Source organism: Protopterus annectens, chromosome 11.part0 (genome assembly GCF_019279795.1).
Source record: "Protopterus annectens isolate FY-2018-M chromosome 11.part0, PAN1.0, whole genome shotgun sequence".
Lineage (NCBI taxonomy): Eukaryota > Metazoa > Chordata > Ceratodontiformes > Protopteridae > Protopterus > Protopterus annectens.
In genome coordinates this window covers 1,149,419,313-1,149,439,067 of record NC_056745.1, presented here as the reverse complement: position 1 = coordinate 1,149,439,067, position 19,755 = coordinate 1,149,419,313, and the positions used below count along the sequence as shown (strand labels likewise).

At 42.6% G+C, this 19,755-nt stretch overlaps 1 protein-coding gene across 4 annotated transcripts in view; it reads right to left on the bottom strand.

Annotated features, from left to right (window-relative positions):
- The window catches only part of FAM185A (family with sequence similarity 185 member A), a 1,394,841-nt gene that overhangs the window by 650,784 nt on the left and 724,302 nt on the right, over window positions 1–19,755 (bottom strand). The window lies entirely within an intron of this gene.

Here is a 19,755-nt window from a genome sequence, read left to right as displayed (position 1 = left end):
TGTTTGGTCCAGCTCTTGCTGGAGAAATTGAGCATCACAATGGGATTTGATAACCACCCCAAGTTTGCAATCATCAGCAAACTTGATTAGCCAAAGTCGCTTGATTTTAGCTTTATATCAAAGAAATATACACAAAAGAGGAGGGGACCCCACAGTTTTATACAGAAACTAGAATCACTCAGCATTAAACCCAATGCCACTTTCCCAGATGATCTAAACAGATTGGAAACCTAGACTACCAGTAGAGCACCAGCACAAAGCTTCCTGGACTTTGTCAATACAAATGTCCTGGAACAATTAGTCAGAGTACCCACTAGTGGGAATAATATCTTGGATCTTGTCCTTACTAATATGGGAGCATCTTGCACTATCCCCTCCATATCTTCACCACTTGTTAGGTCTGTGCATAAAGCAGTCTCATTTGAAATAAAACTAAAACCAGAGATCTCTTCCACCCAAGGTACTTTTAGAAATGTCTTCAAGACAAACTACCTACTCCCAAGTGATACACTGGCATATTGGCAAGCTTCAAATCCCCACCAGACCCAGTCAACTCCACAGAATGTGTAGAAACGTACACCACCACACTATACCAGCATGTAAACAGCTGCATAGCTGCAGCTGTACCTTGTAGGAACAAGTAGAGGACAAAAACAAAACCAAATGGTGGAACCATAATATCAACAAGCTTTATAATAAACGGAAAAGAATTTTGACCAAAAGTAAGAAGATTAATTCGCAGAATGCTAGAGCCCTCACCACTGAAATAAACAACTCAGGAGCTTAATAAAATCTACGACAGCCAAGTTTGAGGCTAAAATAGCTAGCCAAACCAAAGACAATCACAAGGCATTTTTAGTAATGTTTGCAATCTCAAAAGCACATGCAGCAATGCACTGAGCTGATTGTGAACGATGTTACCTACACTGAGATTGAAGATATAGTCAACCTACTGGCCAATAAATATGCTTGAACTATACCACTCTCTACCAGCCATCCGTACCTGAAACTGGCTCACCTCCACCTATCACACAAGACCAAGTTTAAAAGTGCTATTAAAAGCTAAAAATACTTCATTGATGGGTCCTGACAAAATCTTTGGATGCACCCCTATCAACACTGTTCAATCTCAGCCTCCATACAGGTTTTCAAACAACTGAATGGAGAACAGCTACAGTCATTCTGCTGCATAAGGGAGGATCTTCTACAGATCCAGACAATTACAGAACCATAAGCCTGACCAGCCTCATATGCAAAGCCATGGAAAGACTTATCATTGAATTAATTGAATTAATCAATCAGGACATAGGAAGTCTCAAAACACTAGATCCGTCTCAGTTTGGATTAATCAAGAGCAGGTCATGCTTACTCATCCCGGTAGCTGTTTTTGAAAAGGCCACCAAAGCAATGGATTAAGGCAAAATGGTTCACACAGCATATCTCAACCCAGCCAAAGCTTTTAACACAATTTCCCACTCAGGCATAGCAGAAAAGCTAAATAAACTCAGAATAAACCCCTATGTCACCCATTGGATTGCCAACTGCCTCACAGATAGGACACAGATAATCCAAACAGGGGAAGTTACCTCCACAAAGAGACCAGTCACCAGTGGAGTACTCCAGGGTTCTGTGTTGGTACCTCTCCTGTTTGGCATCTATTTTTCTGAAGTAAAAGCCAATAGCAAAGGGCTCTGGCTGACTAAGTTTGCAGATGACTGTAAGCTAGGAACAGTTAATGAATCCTCAAATGACTTAGCCAACCTGCAGGAAGGTTCCTCTCAAATAACTAAATGGTGTCAAAACCATGGTTTGAAACTAAATGCCAAAGAATGCACTACAGTCTCCTTAGTTAAGTCATCTACCCCCCGGGAACTATCACATTGACAATAAGCCCCTAAGAGTTGACCCAGCTGTTCAGTATTTGGGAACATATGTGGACAGTGACATAACTTTTGACCAACATGCATCTACTGTTTTAAGAAAGTCCTTCTATATTGCACAGTTTATAAACAAAGGGATTGTATCTAGATCTAGGGGTGTTATTCTCCCTCTTTACTCATCCGTCAATAGGCCAATCATTGAACACAATGTCCCCTTTGACATGTATCTGTCCAGACAAATGCAACAACTGGGACACCCTCAGAGGTACCTTACCAAAAGGATACAAGTCCTGAACAACATGTCCCACATAAATCAACTCAAAGCCCTATCACTACACTTGGTATCCTTCACCCCGCTAAGAGGTGACCTGCATCTGGCATACAAGCCAACATGCAGCCCACTACTGATGGATTTACTGCACATCAGCAATTGAGATGGCATCAAAATATTCAGTATAGGGATCTAAACCTCTTCTGCAACATCAACAGAATGGTTTGGAGGGGCAGATATATTTTGAAGAGGATACACCTGTTGTGAAATAAACTCCCTATCCATTTGAAAGAACAGCCAGTGGTGAGACTCGGCTTGAAGAACTGATGGAGAGGTTTGTTAAGTGAGACTTTACTCTTCTCAGTAGGCATCCATGGATATTGTCAAGACCCATGGAAGTAGCGTTTTTCATTTTGGAAAGTACAAAAAGGACTTTATTCAAACTGATCTTAGTAGGGGGAAGGTGAGGGGAAACCGATGAGGATGGGGTGGAGTGAAGATGGAAGAGAATTTATCTGCAAGGATATTAGCAATGTCCATGGGGTCATAAAAGGAAGCACCATTTGAGATAAATTCAGTACAGAATTGTAGGTTACTTATAATTTTCCTAACATAGGTAAAGAAGCTTTTATGGTTATCATTTGAATTAGTTGCAATCTTAAGTTCATAGCTGGCCTAAGATTTCCTAATGGTATGTTTCAGAGACTTATTTACCAATTTTAAATCCCTTTTATAATGATGATCTCAGTATCTTTTAATGATGACCAGGAGTTTCATCTTTTCTATTTTATTATTGAGTTTTTGAGTACCATCGTATGAGTTTATTTTTAAACGTGCCATTATGCTTACTCCAGACTGGTACAGGTGCTTCAATGCATCTATCCAAAAGGGAGAAAATTCAGAGCAGTAAGCAGTAGCCTCAGTTATGAGTACTGCCGAGGAGCTATCTGTGATTGTCAATAGGATCAATAAGTAGTAAATACTTGGTCTTGGATGTAATCCCTGAATATAAGTGAGTTATCAGGAGCCACAAAACAGGTTTTCTTAGATAACAATCACAGCAAGGTGGTCAGACTTGACTGGGGTGGGAGGCAACAAGTGGGCTTGTGCAACTGACAGAAATGTTTGTGAGGAGAAGATCAAGAAGATTATTACCTCTAGTGGGTAGTGGGGCAGTGTGGATATTTGAAGTTACCCATAAGTAAGGTATTTTGTTTGACTGCTAAATTGTGTAACCGATTAACTCATTTAAGCCTATATCCCCTTATTTGTATACTTTCAGGTAACACCCAGAGCTCCTTATGGCATCCAGTCCTTTCTTGGGTCTAACTTTTTAATTAGGTGGCTTACCAGCTTATAATAGCCAGAATTAAAAATGGCAAGGATTTATTAATGCAATCACACAAAGATTGTTAATATATTATGTTCTGCAGTAGAAAAGCTTTGATTATCTTATGTTTTTTAAGTTTATTTTTCAGAAAATGCTCTGGAATGCAAAGATATGCACAGGTTGTAAGAGGTGTAACATCCCACACAACATGAATGAATGCATTCTGCCTGTTCAGAAGGGGGTCATTGATGGGTATCTACAACTGGCTATAATGTGGCAATTAATTTTACTGAGTATTACCAGGACTTCAATCAGTTCCAGATTTGTATCACGCGAAATCTGGTGAGAAACAATGGATTTATGAATAAATACAGATAAGCCCCCATAGTCATCAGCAAACCTGAATGCATGAAAGGCATTGTACACTGGAATGCAGGGAGTAGTATCTCTGGAACCAGGTTTTTGTAATTACACAAATGCTGATGTCCTCAATGATACGGAAGACCTCAAGTTCAGAGATTTTGCTGTGTCGGTTTCCTGCATTCGGCATCACTACCTTGATAGTATTAATTGCACCAGAAGCAACATTTTTAGCTAGCATGTGAAAATCAAGGAGCAAAAGATGCAGGCCATCCCTGGCAAACTAGGTTGGTCTATTCATTATTTCATTCCATGCAGCCACATACTGGATCTCCCTAGAATGTCATCAATTTACTAGGTAATTTATGAAGTCAATTATTTTATCCTTGAATTTAGGCATAATTCTTGGTGATGGGATAATGCTGCTTAATGCCAGGGACTTACCCTCTTCAAAGACATGACATGAATGCTTGACAAAGTTTCAAAGCATCTCCAACAGGGTGAAACACCCAAGATCATTCACCCCAACCTTGGCAACTACAGGGTTGTAACTCTGTCTGGGTTAGTGCATGCACCTAACAGCCCTAGTGACACCCCTAATCCTTGCACCAGATAGGCAACTAACTGTCCCCCTATCCTTAGCCACCTGGTAAGTGTTGTGTCTTTTACAATACATCACCAATGACTAAGACATTTCTGGGAAGTGCTGCAGGCTTATGGGACCTTAAGGGTACAGGCTTGCAGCACAGGTACTACCAGTAAGAGCAGGTGCTGATGTGGATGTAGGTATGGTATTACTATTTGTGCGAGGTGGCTAAAGGTAAGCTAGAAATGTGTTTAGATGGCCATAGGTGGATTATGCAAGGACTTCTTTACTAACTAAGCATATGTGTAAGTAATTGTTTGGTGATTATAAGTAACAAGTAGCTGCTGAGCTGTGAAATTAATTAACAAATGAAAGATACATAATTATAATGACAGGTTTGTAACAAAAGGACTGAGGCCGGCAGGTGCTAGATTCACTTGGCAAATAAAACATTCCCAAGTTTCAAATACACTTCCCCTTTACCATTTTGCAACATGGTGCATAGCCTCATTGAAACCAAGCTAAGTCATACAAAATACTAGTCAAATAAAACTAAGACTAGAACCAATTCATTATAGGCTGGAGAAGATGAGTGGGGATGTTACAGAGGGTGGACATGCTTTTCTAGATCTAGCATTATGCTAAGTTTACAGCTTTTGTAACTTGTTAGTGTAATTCTTTCCTCTTTAATAGCAGGCCAGAGTCCCAAGCTAAGACTCCTGGTGGTCTCCCTTATTATAATGTACTGTCTGAGAATGAAAGCACCAGCGAAAAAACCTGCTTATAACATCTAGTCTGTAGTACTTTACAAAGGTTTTGAAACAAAAAACAGGTAGTGTCTCCCTATACTGGAGAGAGGGAGGCAGTCTAGGCTTTTTGCAATAAATAGCACAACAGCCAAGCCAGCACCATGCTGAGTGAGTACTGAGCTGCTTATTCGGGAAGCTGCACATTAACAGAAGTGTGCACACACCTCCCACAGGCAGTGACTGCATAGCTGGCAAGGCTTCAACGGGGAGTTATGGCACACTCCCCAGCAGCAGACAATGCACTACAATCTTTGATCTCCTCATCAGCCATGAAAGAGGGTCAGACTGAGCACAGGGAAGCTAAGACAGGTTCAACAGACAAGATGAATGAAGCCAGGAACTGCTGGCAGCTGTTGGTCATTTGCAGGGGGAGAAAACAGGCAGCTGCTGCACAAATATCACTAAAAGCTGGTTTCTGAAGAAAGCTGCAGATGCAGCAATTGCTCTGATATGATACAATGAGCTTCTGGAACAGAAGATGTTTACTGCACTTAGTATTAAAAAAACTGATACAGGTTGAAAGCTGTCTGGCTAAGTGACAATGTGACAGAAACATTTTGATTCCTTTTATCGTGGGAGAAGGCAACAAAACATGGGTTGCCTCAGCAGCTCAATTTAGTCTTCTCAACACAGAGTTTCAGTTGATGGTGCACACTCATGCAATGGAGAAGATACTTTTCAGGACCAGAGTACAGCAGGAAAAACAGGTACTGATTACGTTTAGAATTAATTAGTACTTTTTCTGTACATTTTGTTTGTGCCCTGCTGTCTGATGACCATCAGTATACTGCAATCCACTGGCTCATTTCTTCCTCACAAGGCGAGATCTGCTTCCAGATCATTCATTCCCTTTGAAATTAATATGCAGGACCTTCGGTTTGAGAGGAAAGGAAGGGAATGCATAAAGAAACATCCCTTTCCAAGAAAAAGAGACGGCGTCCTCCTTCCAAGCCAGATGACATGGGATTCTGGTGCAAAAGAGAGGAAGATGTTTGTTCAGAGGGGAGACAAAAAAAGATCTGAGAAGTACTCCACTGGTGGACAATGTCCAGAAACACATCTCTGTGAAGCATCCATTCGTGAGTGTGTGCTATGGACCTGCTCAGAGAGTCTGACACAAGGCTGTGTTTTGAAGGAATATAAGTAGCCTGTTGAGTCGCCTGATACTGGACAGCCAAATCCCAAACCTGAAGAGCTAGTCTGCACAAGAGATAAGACCATGTCCCTCCTTGATTGTTGATGTACCACATCACTGTTTTATTGTCTGTAAAGATTTTGAGAAACCCTGGAAAGAAAAGAGTATGGAAGGCCTGAAAAGCAAGGAGGAGAGCTCTCATCTCTTTGATATTGATATGGTCCATCCTCTGACAAAGGGAGCAAACACCCTGAACATTTAGATGGCCAAAAGAAGCCCCCCACCTCATGTTTGAGGCATTTAAACAGAGTTCCTGAGAGGGGATTGGGGGCTGAAAAGGAAGCCCTGGGCATACCTCTCAACTGTACTCTACTTTTTTTTTTTCTAAGGGACATCAGCCCTAAAGATCTAAGGAGTTTAGGACCCTTGTCGATGTTCAGTCAAAGTGGTAGAAATCTCCTCCCCACCAAAAATCAACAGAACACCCCTCAGCCCTCTGATATGATCAGTTGTGGTTCCCCGTCAACATCCATAATGGATGTCTGCAGAGCCTCTGAGGACATGTGAGAAACCGAATCCATACCTGCCTCTGAAACTGTTGCGACAGAGAAATCTGACGGAATGACCAGACGATCCTCGAGAGACGTCCGGGGGAGGTGGTACAGCAGCCAAATCCGATTTAACTTTTTTGATCTTCTTCTTGGCGGATGGCTGACCCTCAGGCCGAGATGATTCAGCCATTGCACCTTGTGTCAACAACTTAAGACATTGGTTCTCAAGGTTGATTAATAAAGAGGAGAGACAACTATGAGGAGTTTTAAGGAAAAATGCTTGACAAATTGGGAAAAATATATGGTCACGAAAAGCACCATACCTCTCAACTGTACAGATTTTGCAGAATGTCCAGATTTTTCCCTCATATTTTTGGTCCATTTTTTTCATAAAAATTTTGGTTTTCTGGAAAATCATAGCCAATTAATTAAAAACTGAAGTCAGAAAATAATGACAGATGTTTGAATTACAGACCTCATACCCTTCAGAAAATCCATGCTAATGCAAAATCTGTTATTCTATTAACGTTCTAAGTTTGTAGGAGTAATATTTAATAATTGTCCCAATTTTTGGGTCATTGACCCCAATAATTTATGCCTTTGTCCAGATTTCTTGCTCTAAGAGTTTGAGAGGTATGAAAAGTATCCAAGCAAAATGAACACTGCTCATAATGGTTCTTATGGGGAATCTGTCTCCCACACTATCAAGTTCCCTTTCTGGATGACATGTAACCTCACAACAAAAGTAAGTACATCAAAGATGAGAAGAAAAAACCTCAATGGTACACTTATCTGAAACGGTTTGAAAACCAGCAGATGGAGCATTAAGGCTGACTATCAAATATGGTATTCGGACTGGCAGCAAAGACGTTCTGAGGTAGGTACATCCGTACATCACCTTTATGCCTTACACCATGAATGGGGAGCATAAGGGTGAAGTACGATGTACTAGTAATCCTAAGGCTTTGTTATACTAGCTCAAACACGAACACCCACAGATTCCTCAACTTCGGCAATGGCAATGCATTGAATCAGCTGGTCGACACCTCCACAAGAAGTGAACACATCCAGGACCTGGTACTAACCAACATGAGCAGCCATTGTACCGCCCCCTACAGTGTCATCCTCCTTGATAAGATCCGACCATAAAGCAATCACTTTCAAAGTCACCATCTCCCCTGACCCCCCCCCCCTCCTTCCCAGAGTTGAACAAACACGCTTTTCCAATGCTGACTACAACCTGCTGAGAGTAGGTTTAAGCAGCTTCGCAGCCAACATCCCTTCAGCTGGAACAAGCACTAATGTCCAAGCCTACACCAAAAAAATTACATGAGCACCTCAATAGCTGCATGGACTCAGCAATACCTGACAGGGCCAAATCATCTTCCTCAAGGAAGAGTAACCCTGTCTGGTGGACAGCAGCAATAAACAGACTATAATACAAGGAAAAAATTGCTGTCCAGGACCAAGAAGGAGCAGGTGCCATGTTGGAAGCAATCTCTCCTTTATCTGAGCAAGTAAATAAGGTCACTGGTGAAATCCTCTAAGACTGACTTCGAGTCCAAATTGGTCACATCCACTAAGGACAATCACAAGGCCTTCTTCGCATATGTCTGCAATCTCAAAGGTAACTCCCAAATCAGCTCTGAACTGGTGGTCAAGAATACTGCATATACAAATGCTGTAGATATAGACAACCTGCTGGCAGACAAGTTCAGTGAAAACTTCACCCCCTTGTCTCCCCATCAGTAAACTAGGACATCCCCAGCACCTGCCCCCCCCTCCCCTCATCACCAGGGAGGAGGTCATTAATGCCCTCTCAAAGGCAAGAAATACAGCCTCCATGGGACCAAACAACATCCCTGCCTGTGTCCTACATGAACTCAGGTAAGGGCTCTCAGCACCACTAGGCACCCTATTCAACCAAAGCATGTGCACGGGCTTCATCCCAGCAGAATGGAGGACAGCCACTGTCATCCATCTACACAAAGGTAGAGCGTCCACCGACCCAGCCAATTATAGGGCCATCAGCCTAACTGGCCTGATCTGCAAGGCCATGCAACGCATTATCATGGACATTATAAACAAGGACACTGGCAACCTCCAAATGCTTGATCCCACACAGTTTGGTTTTGTCAAAGGGAGATCATGCCTGTTAAACGTGGTCGCCTTCTTTGAAAGAGTCATCAAAGCCATGGATGAGGGAAGACAGTGCACGCCACCTACCTTGACCTAGCCAAAGCCTTCAACACTATTCCCCACTTAGGCATAATAGATAAACTCTCCCAGCTATGCATCAACCCATACTTTACCAGATGGGTGGTTAACTGGCTCAATGATAGAACCCACTCAGTCAAAATAGGGGAAGCCACCTCCAGTAGTAGACCCGTAACTAGCTGCATACCCCAGGGATCGGTCTTGAGGCCTCTACTGTTTGGGATATACTTTGTTGAGGTGCAAGCCAAAACCAGTGGTCTGAGGCTGACCAAGTTTGCAAATGACTACAAGCTGGGCACTGTTATAAATTCTCCTACTGATGTGAACATCCTCCAAGTCAGCTTTACCCAAACTAATGACTGGTGCCAGAAGCATTGTCTCTCACTGAATGACAAGAAATGCATCACTATCCCTTTGGGGAAAATGGCATCCCCACTAATTATCACATTAACAGCAATGTACTAAGCATGCAATCAGTCGTGAGGGACTTGGGCACACAGGTTGATAGCAACCTATCTTTTGACCACCACATTGCCTCCATTGTACGGAAGGTTTTCTACATGGCCCACCTCATAAGTAAAGGTATTTCATCCAGGAACAAGGAGGTCATAACATCCCTGTACTCCTCCCTTATAAGACCCATTATCGAGTACAATGCCCCCTTCGCCATGTACCTTGCAAAGCACATGCAGCAGTTGGAGAGACCACAGAAATTCCTGACCAGGAAAATACAGAGTCTCAAACATCTATCCTATACAGATAGGCTAAAAGCCCTGTCCCTCTACTCAGTCTCATACAGACTGCTCAGAGGTGACCTGTGTCTGGCATACAAGGCCGTCTCAGACTCAGCCTTGATGGAGTTGCTGCATATCCATAAGTCAAACTCCACTTGCGCAACCCGCACACAAGGCCTCAACTTTTTCTATTACATTAATAGAACTTTTTGGCAGGATAGATGTGTCCCAATGACTCCACCATCTGTGGAATAGACTCCCTCTACATGTCAAGCAGAGTACCTTACTAGCCCTCTTTAAGAGGAACCTGGATGACTGGATGAGAAACAGAAAATATACCCCTGGGATCCCACCTGTGTCCCTGCTGGACAGGGAAAACAGGTGCTGACTTTGTGGGAACATGGGTGACATTCTTGGCTAGGCTTATAAGGGCCTTCGGGCCAATAGCCTAGTATCATCCTATGAACCTACAGGATGGATATCGGGCTACCCTTGGCAGGGGATCCCTAGAGCAAGGAATACTGTGACAGTGATACGGAAAGACATCTGGGAAGGTGCATCCAGCCCTGTAGACCCATCCATCAATTTTTCTAAACCAATTAAGCTAGTGATAGCTGAGATTGCAGCAAATTGTGCAAGGCAGACCAAACTTCCTTATTCTCAGCAACACTTCCTAGCTCCTGATGAGTATGAGGGTGAGGCATACAGAGAAGGAAAATGTGTAGTGTGTACATTTCATTTCTAATATGCTTAAGATGGATTCCTGAGGGAACTTTAGCATGTGTGTGATGATTTATTTCATGTCTGATATTAGTAATTGCAGATGGTAGAAATGTAAAAAAGTTTTATTCTGTGTAGAAAGTCTAATTATGGAATTCAGAACTCATTCCTACTACAGAAAGTCATAAACAAGAAGTCAAGAGATATTAGTCAGCAAAATTAATGCTGTAGCTTTCATTTTTATTTGATCAGTAGTTTGTTCTGTGATTGTTACAATAATGTTGCGTTTAAAAAAAAAGAAATTATAAAAATTCCATGAATCTGTTGTTCAAGGAGACAGGACCTTGATTTCCTAGTCTCCCAAGTACGTGTTTCTTTTTGCAATATAGGAGATTATGAATTTCTGCTGAACTGTGCAGTGTGAAAGTTATTGGGTAGCTTACCATGGTGAATGCCTATGTGTTTTCAGGCCAACTGAGAGATGTAGCCTCTCTAGCATGGCCTAGGATTTCCTGGGTTCTGTTTCCTGTAGTTTGTGCCTGATACACCTCCCATGGGAAGTGTGCAACAGCATCCTCACCATTTTCCTAAGCAGCAGTCACTCTAATCTAACACCATTCTAATTTGTTGAGCTACTCACTTTGCACTGTAGAGTCAGCCCAGCAAATCATTTAAGGAACGTTATTTCTACCTCTTGCATTTGTGATCTCATCCTTTCAATCACTACCCAAATTTCATGACCACAGGTAAGGATGGAAAGAGTGTGTCTGGTAAGTTGAGAGCTTCATCCAAGGACTCATCTTTTACTCTACCACCATTGTCTAGGAGAATACTTGCAGTACTTTCACACCTGTACCCATCCACTGGGTAATCTTCCAATCTCTTTGCTTCTCACTCATCAACAAGGATTGCAGTACTTATTCTCTTCAAATCAGTGTAGTTGTTCTCCCTCCACTGTAGAGTTGAATACACTCTTTTTTCCAGATAGAAGTGCTGATTCTGATACAAACCTCCTCCCAATCTATAGTGAACCACTCTAGTGCATGGAACAGATCACAGTCACTTGAGGCTAAGATGCCATTATCAATTTGCAAGCAAGACAGACAGATGCAACACTTATGTCCACAGACAGGATAATCCTCAATTCTCAGATCCACCTTGATATCCTGTCCATGTAAATCTTAAACAGGAGGGAGGACAAGGCACACCGTTGGTGGAGCCCCATGACCACCGTGAATGTATTTAACGTATCGAGAATGTGGGCATAACTTTAGCTCTACAGATACAGGAAGAAAAGAGCAGCAGCCACAGAATGCCATACTACTGTAGCATCTCCCACATACCATTTCAAGTTACTCGGTCACATGCCTTCTCCAGGTCCACAAAAATTCATATGAGCAAGTATGGTAGATACCCACAATTTCTTCATATCCATGCACGGTGCCGCTGGCAGAATGTGAAATGCACTGCTCCTACTGAACTGTTCAGCTTACTTTCCACTTTTCTTAAAAATGAGGACCATCACCCAAGCTTGCCACTTCAGATCTATTGTCCCTGTAGCATTGAAAGGGCTTGTTAGCTACATCACCCAAACAACTTCCATCACCTTCAGCATTTCCTGGTGGATTTCATTTACTCTAACAGCCTTGCTTCTATGCAGCTGTTTAATCACTGTAATGACCTTGTCTACAGAAACAGATCCAGTTACACCAGCTACCTCTGGAACTGCCTCCTCAGAGGAGGGCATATGCATTGGATTCAGGACTTTTTCTTTCACCTTCCAACGATGTCCCCAGTTAAGGTCAGCAGTTCTGCTCCTCTGCTGAAAACTGCCTTGGCAATATCTTATTCACTCCTTCTGAGTCACTATATGGTTTGCCAGAACTTTTCTGAGCCCATCAGAAAGTTAGTCTCTATAGCCTCATGACACTCCTTCCCTATCCCGGGCCTTTGCTTTAAGCAATTGTTAGGATCCAAAAGTACGGGGATATCAGATTTGAACCCATGACCAGTAGACTTGTAATATTTGCTGCACCCTGGGTTGTGGTATCTATCACAGGGTAGCAATGGAACTGCAGACTCTGAGACCCAGCACCATGGTGCAGCGATGGGTAGAACCCTCTTTAGAAGAACTGACAGTTTGGTTTATAGCTAATGCATTCTATGTAATGGTAGATGTGCTCTGCAGGTGAGTGAGTCCAAAATGGAGCTGATCAATTTGATAATCTGGGAAGGATTGAGCTTTGACTTCACAAAGGTGACTGTGATTCCTAGTGTGTGGAATAACAATATCAGAGGCTTTTTTGCAGCAACTAAAGCCTGAACTTGGTCTACAGTTAAGAACAAGTCATCTATGTATTGTACGACTCTGGATCCCTGGAGCTGCCATGACAAATACGCAATTAGTGATTACACTGTGGACTGAGGTGAACCCAAGTGGAAGAGTCTGGAACTAGCAATGACTGAAACTCGTACTGTGTGGGTTCTACCTTTCAGCCAGTTTGCTACCCATCTTACCACATATGGGTCATTGTTTAAAGCATTTAGCTTTTGCTTATTCAAGTATGGAGAATGGTATTGAAGGCATTGGCCAGACCAAGATAGCCCATGTGCACTGCATGGCTACTATTTACATCCTCTGTAACCCAATTGGTAGAACTTTACCAATTAAATAGGCAGAATCGACCCTTCACAAAACCAAAGTTTTGGGCGTCAAGTCTAAAAAGATTCTTAATATTGTAGTTTATGAGGTTCGTTATAATACACTCCATGGCTTTGCAGATGAGAATTGTAAGGCTGATAGGTTTGCAATTACTAAGGTCAGTTGTAAGGCCACCATTATGGAAGAGACAAAACCTGTAGCTAATCTTAGGTAAAACAGTTTGAGGAATGTGTCTATGAGGGAATTTTTAACACTACTAATTAAGCAACCTAAGCAACCAAGCATACTGTCAGGTTCCATGGAGGAAGTATTTTTGGCAATGGTTATCACTTTTGATAAGTGATCTTTTGAGATAACTAAGGTAGCACGGGATTCATATATTTTGGGTTTTTCAGCAGAACTCTTGGGGTGAAGTTGGTACTAAATTTGTTTGCATGGAAATTGGCAATGTCTACTTGATCAGAATAGTAGGCACCCTTATGAATAAGTTCAGAGCCATGCATATTATTGTATTTTTAGCTTTCTATCATTGCCAAATAAAGATTTATAACTATTTTTGGCTACAGAAGCCAGGTTAAGTTCACAGCCTCCTTCAGTGGACTTGCTAGAGTTCTTTCTTTTTTTTTCGTAATGCATTTGTTATTATCCTTGAGAAAATGAGGGTTTGAATCTAATAAGCAATTTAAGGAGTTTCTTTCTTTTGTTGATACCTGGCTCTATTAGTGATTGCTAGATCAATGCATTTTTTTCTAAATGGGTGTAGAATTCATTAGAGTATCTTGCCACTGTATTAAGGTAAGAGGCCACAGTCATAAGTGAATTTTGATATTTTGCCACAGAGTATGTTGATGGTGTGTTTGTTGCAGGAGCTTTTGGGAGTCTAAAAGAGTAGATTCACAAGTTTATTGTCAAACGTCAGTGGTGAAGGAGAACAAAAGGAATATCGGAAGAGACACCCACATTTAATAGTAATCAAGTCAAGAACACTGTATCTTATAGTAGGTTTATTTTCCAGTTGCTCAAGAGAGTTTCTGTTTCTTAAATCTAAGAATTTTTGGGAATATCCTACATTGGAAGTCTAGGTGTCATTATCTTACTGAAGGGTAGTTTAGTCACCCAAAATAAGGGAGTTTTTGCTTATAGGGAGATAATTTAGAACACTTGAGAAATGTTGCCTGGTCATCAGTTCTGCAACAAGCTATTCGATGATAATTAGTCTTATACAGTATGATCTGTAGATCAATTAGTTCAGTTTGTGAGTCCCTAGGGATTTGCCTGGAGGTAATAATATTTCCAGATTCTGACTTTTATTTACTGATTATACACGGAGATAAGTATGATTAATTTTCTTTGCCTCATAAGCGCTGCCAGTTTGTGATGCACTACATGTGCACTTGTACTACTAAAAAGGGTTTACTGTGGTTCACAGATGACTTTTACATTTTTAACTGAGCTATTATTTTTATTATTATATATGATATTCTTGCTGTTTGCCATTGTAATATCATGATGAAAGCTAGTGACAGTTTTATTAACAACTTAATATTAAGTCTGGACTTGATTTTATTTACAGAAATATTTTGATGATATTGTTTGTCACTGGTGAGGGCGGCTGCGGTGGTGCAGTGGCTAGCGTTGCCGCCTCACAGCAAGAGGCTCTCCGGTTCGATCCTCGGCAGGGGTGCCTTCTGTGCTGAGTCTACATGTCCTCCCTGTGGTCGTGTGGGTTTCCTCCAGGTGCTCCGGTTTCCTCCCACATTCCAAAGACATGCTGTAGGTGGATTGGACACACTAAATTGGCCCTAGGCATGAGTGTGTGCGTGTGTGTGCCTTCTGTGGAAGGTTGGGCACCGGACTAGCAACTCGACACTGTAAAACTCCACTGCCAATCATGAGCGGACAGGTGATCCGCTGTGGAGACCCCTAACTGGGAAAAAGCCGAAAGAAGAAGAAGTTTGTCACTGGTGACTGAATCACACAAATGAGACTATTTATTGGTAACATCACTACGCAGGATCTAAACATATGCTATGGAAGTATTTATGAGAAACAGAATCTTATTAATGTGTCTTAAGCATTTAAATGTTCCAGACAACACTAAAAGAACATTTATGTATATACATATACAAAAATAGATGTTTTGCATATCGTTTGTAAAGTCATGACTTGTGTATTATGTTTCTCTTCTAAGATAACTATCTAACTTTGCAACAGAGAGACCCAAGAGAGACTTTTCCAGATTTAAGTTTTTTTTTTCTCTGTTTTTTTGCTCCGACTGCCTTTTCCCACCTAAAAAGCTAATTTCTAACTGATCTGTGCTTTAAAAAGTTTAAATTGCATTTGCCTTCTGCTTTTTATAGTTTTTGCACTTGTTTTATATCAATTTAAGTTGTTTTTGTATTGTATAACTGTTACAGGCTACACACTAAAGTGTGCTAGCCTGTTTATAGCATTTACAGTGTTTTCTGCTGTTTCCCGCCTTTGCTGAACTAGATTAGTCCAGATTTCAGGTTTTGCTGAATTCCGGACTGTGGTATAGTTTCCTGTGTTGCCCATATCCTTACTTGGATAGGAGGAAGCTTCTCTGCTCACCAGTGAGAATGGGGAGCTTTGAACAGCCTATCTGTCCCTGGAGGAGTGGTCTCAGCCCAGAAACTAGCAGCTTATTTGCCGTTTTGGGTCAATTCGTATCTCTTTCAGTTTCCCTGCTTTAAAACCCGCATTTGTGTGGTTTTGCGCAGCATCAGGCAGCGCCGCTTAAACAGGTTTAAACTATTCCCGGCTCCACAAAGTCTGATCTTCACTTTTTCCCTTAGAACTGTTCTAAATCTCAAAGTAAGCACTCTATTTTCATTCTAAATCCCTGCACTTGCTCGTATAAGTAATCTTATAAGTAAGCACTAATAAACTAAAGCACTACACCCTCTTATACTCCCTTTAAGTACTTAGCTCCCTGTTGGTCTTTTTTGATCAGTCAAAAAGTAGTTCCTTATACTATTTCTGGCATGTCAAAAAGTCAGTTTCGGGTTTACTCTCCAGTCCAGCTGGTGAATCTGGGAATCTTGAGGCAATGTTACAACTGCCTTATGTACACAGACCACCCTGTCCTCCTCCCAACAAGCTCAAATATATCTGAGAGATGCAACTATATAGCCAAACTGGAGGCTGAGCTCTCTCAACCCAGTACTGGTGCAGTCAGGAGGAGAAGGTAACCACACACACCACAAATCCAGTCTCACACAGACCTATCTCAACAGCAAACCAAACACAAACACACAAAAAGAGGCTCTAAATAAAAATCTGCCCAAACAGCAGGGACCTCCAAAGCAGACATCTAAGCAACCGCTACCCCACAACAATACCCACGTATCACATAGTTCGCAAAGTCAGTGTGCCACACAGTCACAACCCTTAAGGCTAAACAACACACTTAATACACTTGTAATAGGTGACTCTGTTGTCAGACACACTGACGTCCCACTCACCAGGCTGAATAAGGAGAAGGTCACTGTAAGCTGTCTGCCGGGTGCCAGGATCCGCCACATTACACAAGCACTCAGGTCACTCCAAAGCAAGTACAAATATGACTCCATCATTGTCCATGCTGGTGTGAATGACCTGAGACGTACCTCCCTGGACTACATGAACAGAGACATAAAGGAGCTCTCTGATCATGTAGCCCAGGCCAGTATGTCCCTGACCTTGAGTAGCATCTTACCCTCACCAAGAATGATGCCACAGTATAAAGACAAAATGATCAATTTTAACAATTGGCTAAAGTATTGGTGTCATTCAAAGGGGATCCAGTGTCTGTCAGCCTGGGATGACATGCTCGACAAGCCACGTTGCTTTGCTAGGGACAGCTTGCACCTGCCACCCCTGGGCTTTCAAATACTGGCTAAGGCTCTTGCCACCCCCATAGTGCCTTTTTTAGGCAAGGCTCAAAAGACAAACCCACCTCCATAGACAACACAAGGAAAAAGAAACTAAGGGTAATGCTGCTCAACGCCAGAAGTCTAAACCTCAAGATGTACGCACTCGAGGCTCTCCTCAGTATGGAGAATATCGATATCTGTGCAGTAACAGAAACCTGGTTCAAGGCTCCCGAGAGCACCCCAGCACTACCAGGTTATATGTCATACCATGCTTTTCGGCCCCAAAACTCAGACCAAACCACAAAAGGAGGGAGGAGTATCCATATTCATCAAAGATACCCACACCTCCAGGTTAGTGGCACTGCATGAAGCATCGGAGACCATCCATGTGCACCTAACCGTGGGCAAAACTGCCTTTCAGTTTGTAGCCTTCTACAGACCACCCTCCCAAACTCAGGAACCCCACTCAGCTTTCCTGAGAACACTGGAGAATACGAAGGTCTCTCCAACCACCATTATACTGGGTGACTTCAACTACCCAAACATAGACTGGGAGCACAACTCAAGCCCCAACACCCTCGCCCAACGGTTCCTAGAATTTATAAACTCAAATGCTATGGAACAACTGGTCACCACTCCCACAAGAGGGGAAAACATATTGGACCTGATCATCACCAACATGGGGACTCTATGTTCCATACCAGAGGTATACCCCTCATTGGTAAGATCTGACCATAAATTAATCTCACTGGACATCCATATCCCGTCCCCACCCCCGGCCAAGGAAACCACGGTGAAGAACTTCTCAAAAGCAAACTTCACACTTCTCAAAACCAAGGTGGAATCCTTCAAAGCCCCCGGGCCAGTGGCAAATATGGCCCAAACCGCAGAATCCTTTACAAACGCATTCTATGGACACCTACAGGAATGCATGGATCGTGCTATCCCAAATAAAACCAAGATTCACTCCTCCAAAGGCAGGAGACCTGTCTGGTGGACCCCAACCATAAATAAGCTATACAACAGAAGGAGGAAGCTACTACATGATAGAGCAAAATCCCAAAAAGGGAAGGCATCTCTGATCAGTACTAGCAAGAAACTACGATCCCTCATAAAATCATCTAAGGCCAGCTTTGAAAGAAAAATTGCACAAGACGTTAAAGATTATCACAAGGCCTTCTTCAGTTATGTCAGGAAACTGGGTGGCAACTCCCAGATATGCTCTGAGTTAGTGTAAAATGACAAAAAATACACTGAACCCAGAGACATTGCCAACATCCTTGGCAGACAGGTTCAGTGCAAACTTCTCCCCCCCTTCCCCCCCAAAAGAGCAAATGTCTATCCCCAACAGAGTGTAGCCTCCCTGACATCACAGATGCACAGGTGAGAGCTACCCTCTCCAAAGCAAAAAACACAGCATCAATGAGACCGGACGGTGTCCCGGGCTGCGTTTTACATGAACTCCAAGAAGAACTAAACCCTCACATAATGTCACTGTTCAATCTCAGCCTTACTACAGGATATGTACCCAAGGAATGGCGTACAGCAACAGTGGTCCCACTTCACAAAGGTGGTGCCACAACGGACCCCGGAAACTATTGCCCTATAAGCCTGACTAGCCTGGTCTGCAAAGCTATGGAGCGTATCATCATGGAACTCATAAATAAAGACATTGGGAACCTCCAAACACTGGATCCTACCCAATTCGGCTTTGTTAAGGGCAGATCTTGCCTCTTGAACCTGGTCGACTTCTTTGAAACAGTCACCAAGGCCATAGATGAAGGGAAGGTAGTCCACACAGACTACCTGGACCTCGCAAAAGCCTTTGACACAATACCCCACTCGGGCATCATAAATAAGCTCACCAGCTTAAATATCAACCCCTATGTCACAAGATGGGTTGCAAACTGGCTCAGGGATAGAACCCACATGGTCAGAATTGCAGGTGCCATGTCAGACTCTAAACCAGTTACAAGTGGCATCCCACAAGGCTCAGTCCTGGGACCTCTCTTGTTTGGTATATATTTCTCTGAGGTACAGGCTAACACGAGAGGACAATGGCTGACCAAGTTTGCAGATGACTGCAAACTGGGTGCCATAATCGACTTGCCGACTGACACAAGCATCCTCCAAAAGGGTCTCACAGAGACGGATAACTGGTGCCAGAGTCATGGCCTAAAGCTAAATGCCAAAAAGTGCATAGTCATCCCCTTTGGGAAAAACAAAGTGCCCACAGATTACCACATAGGTGGTAATCCATTAAGTACGGAAGAAGTAATTAGGGATTTGGGGACCCAAGTAGATAGCAATCTCTCCTTGGACAATCACGTTGCCAAAGTGGTTAGAAAGACCTTCTATATAGCCCACCTTATCACGAAAGGGTTCACATCTACATCAAGAGAGGTCATTGTGCCCCTCTACTCATCACTCATCAGGCTCATAATTGAATACAATGCCCCATTTGGGATGTACCTTACCTGACACCTGCAGCAACTGGAAAGACCCCAAAAGTACCTCACCACGAGGATCAAGGGACTCAAACAGATGCCCTACCCAGTTAGGCTAAAGAAACTCCAGCTCTACTCAGTTGCTTACCACCTACTCAGAGGCGATCTGTGCCTGACG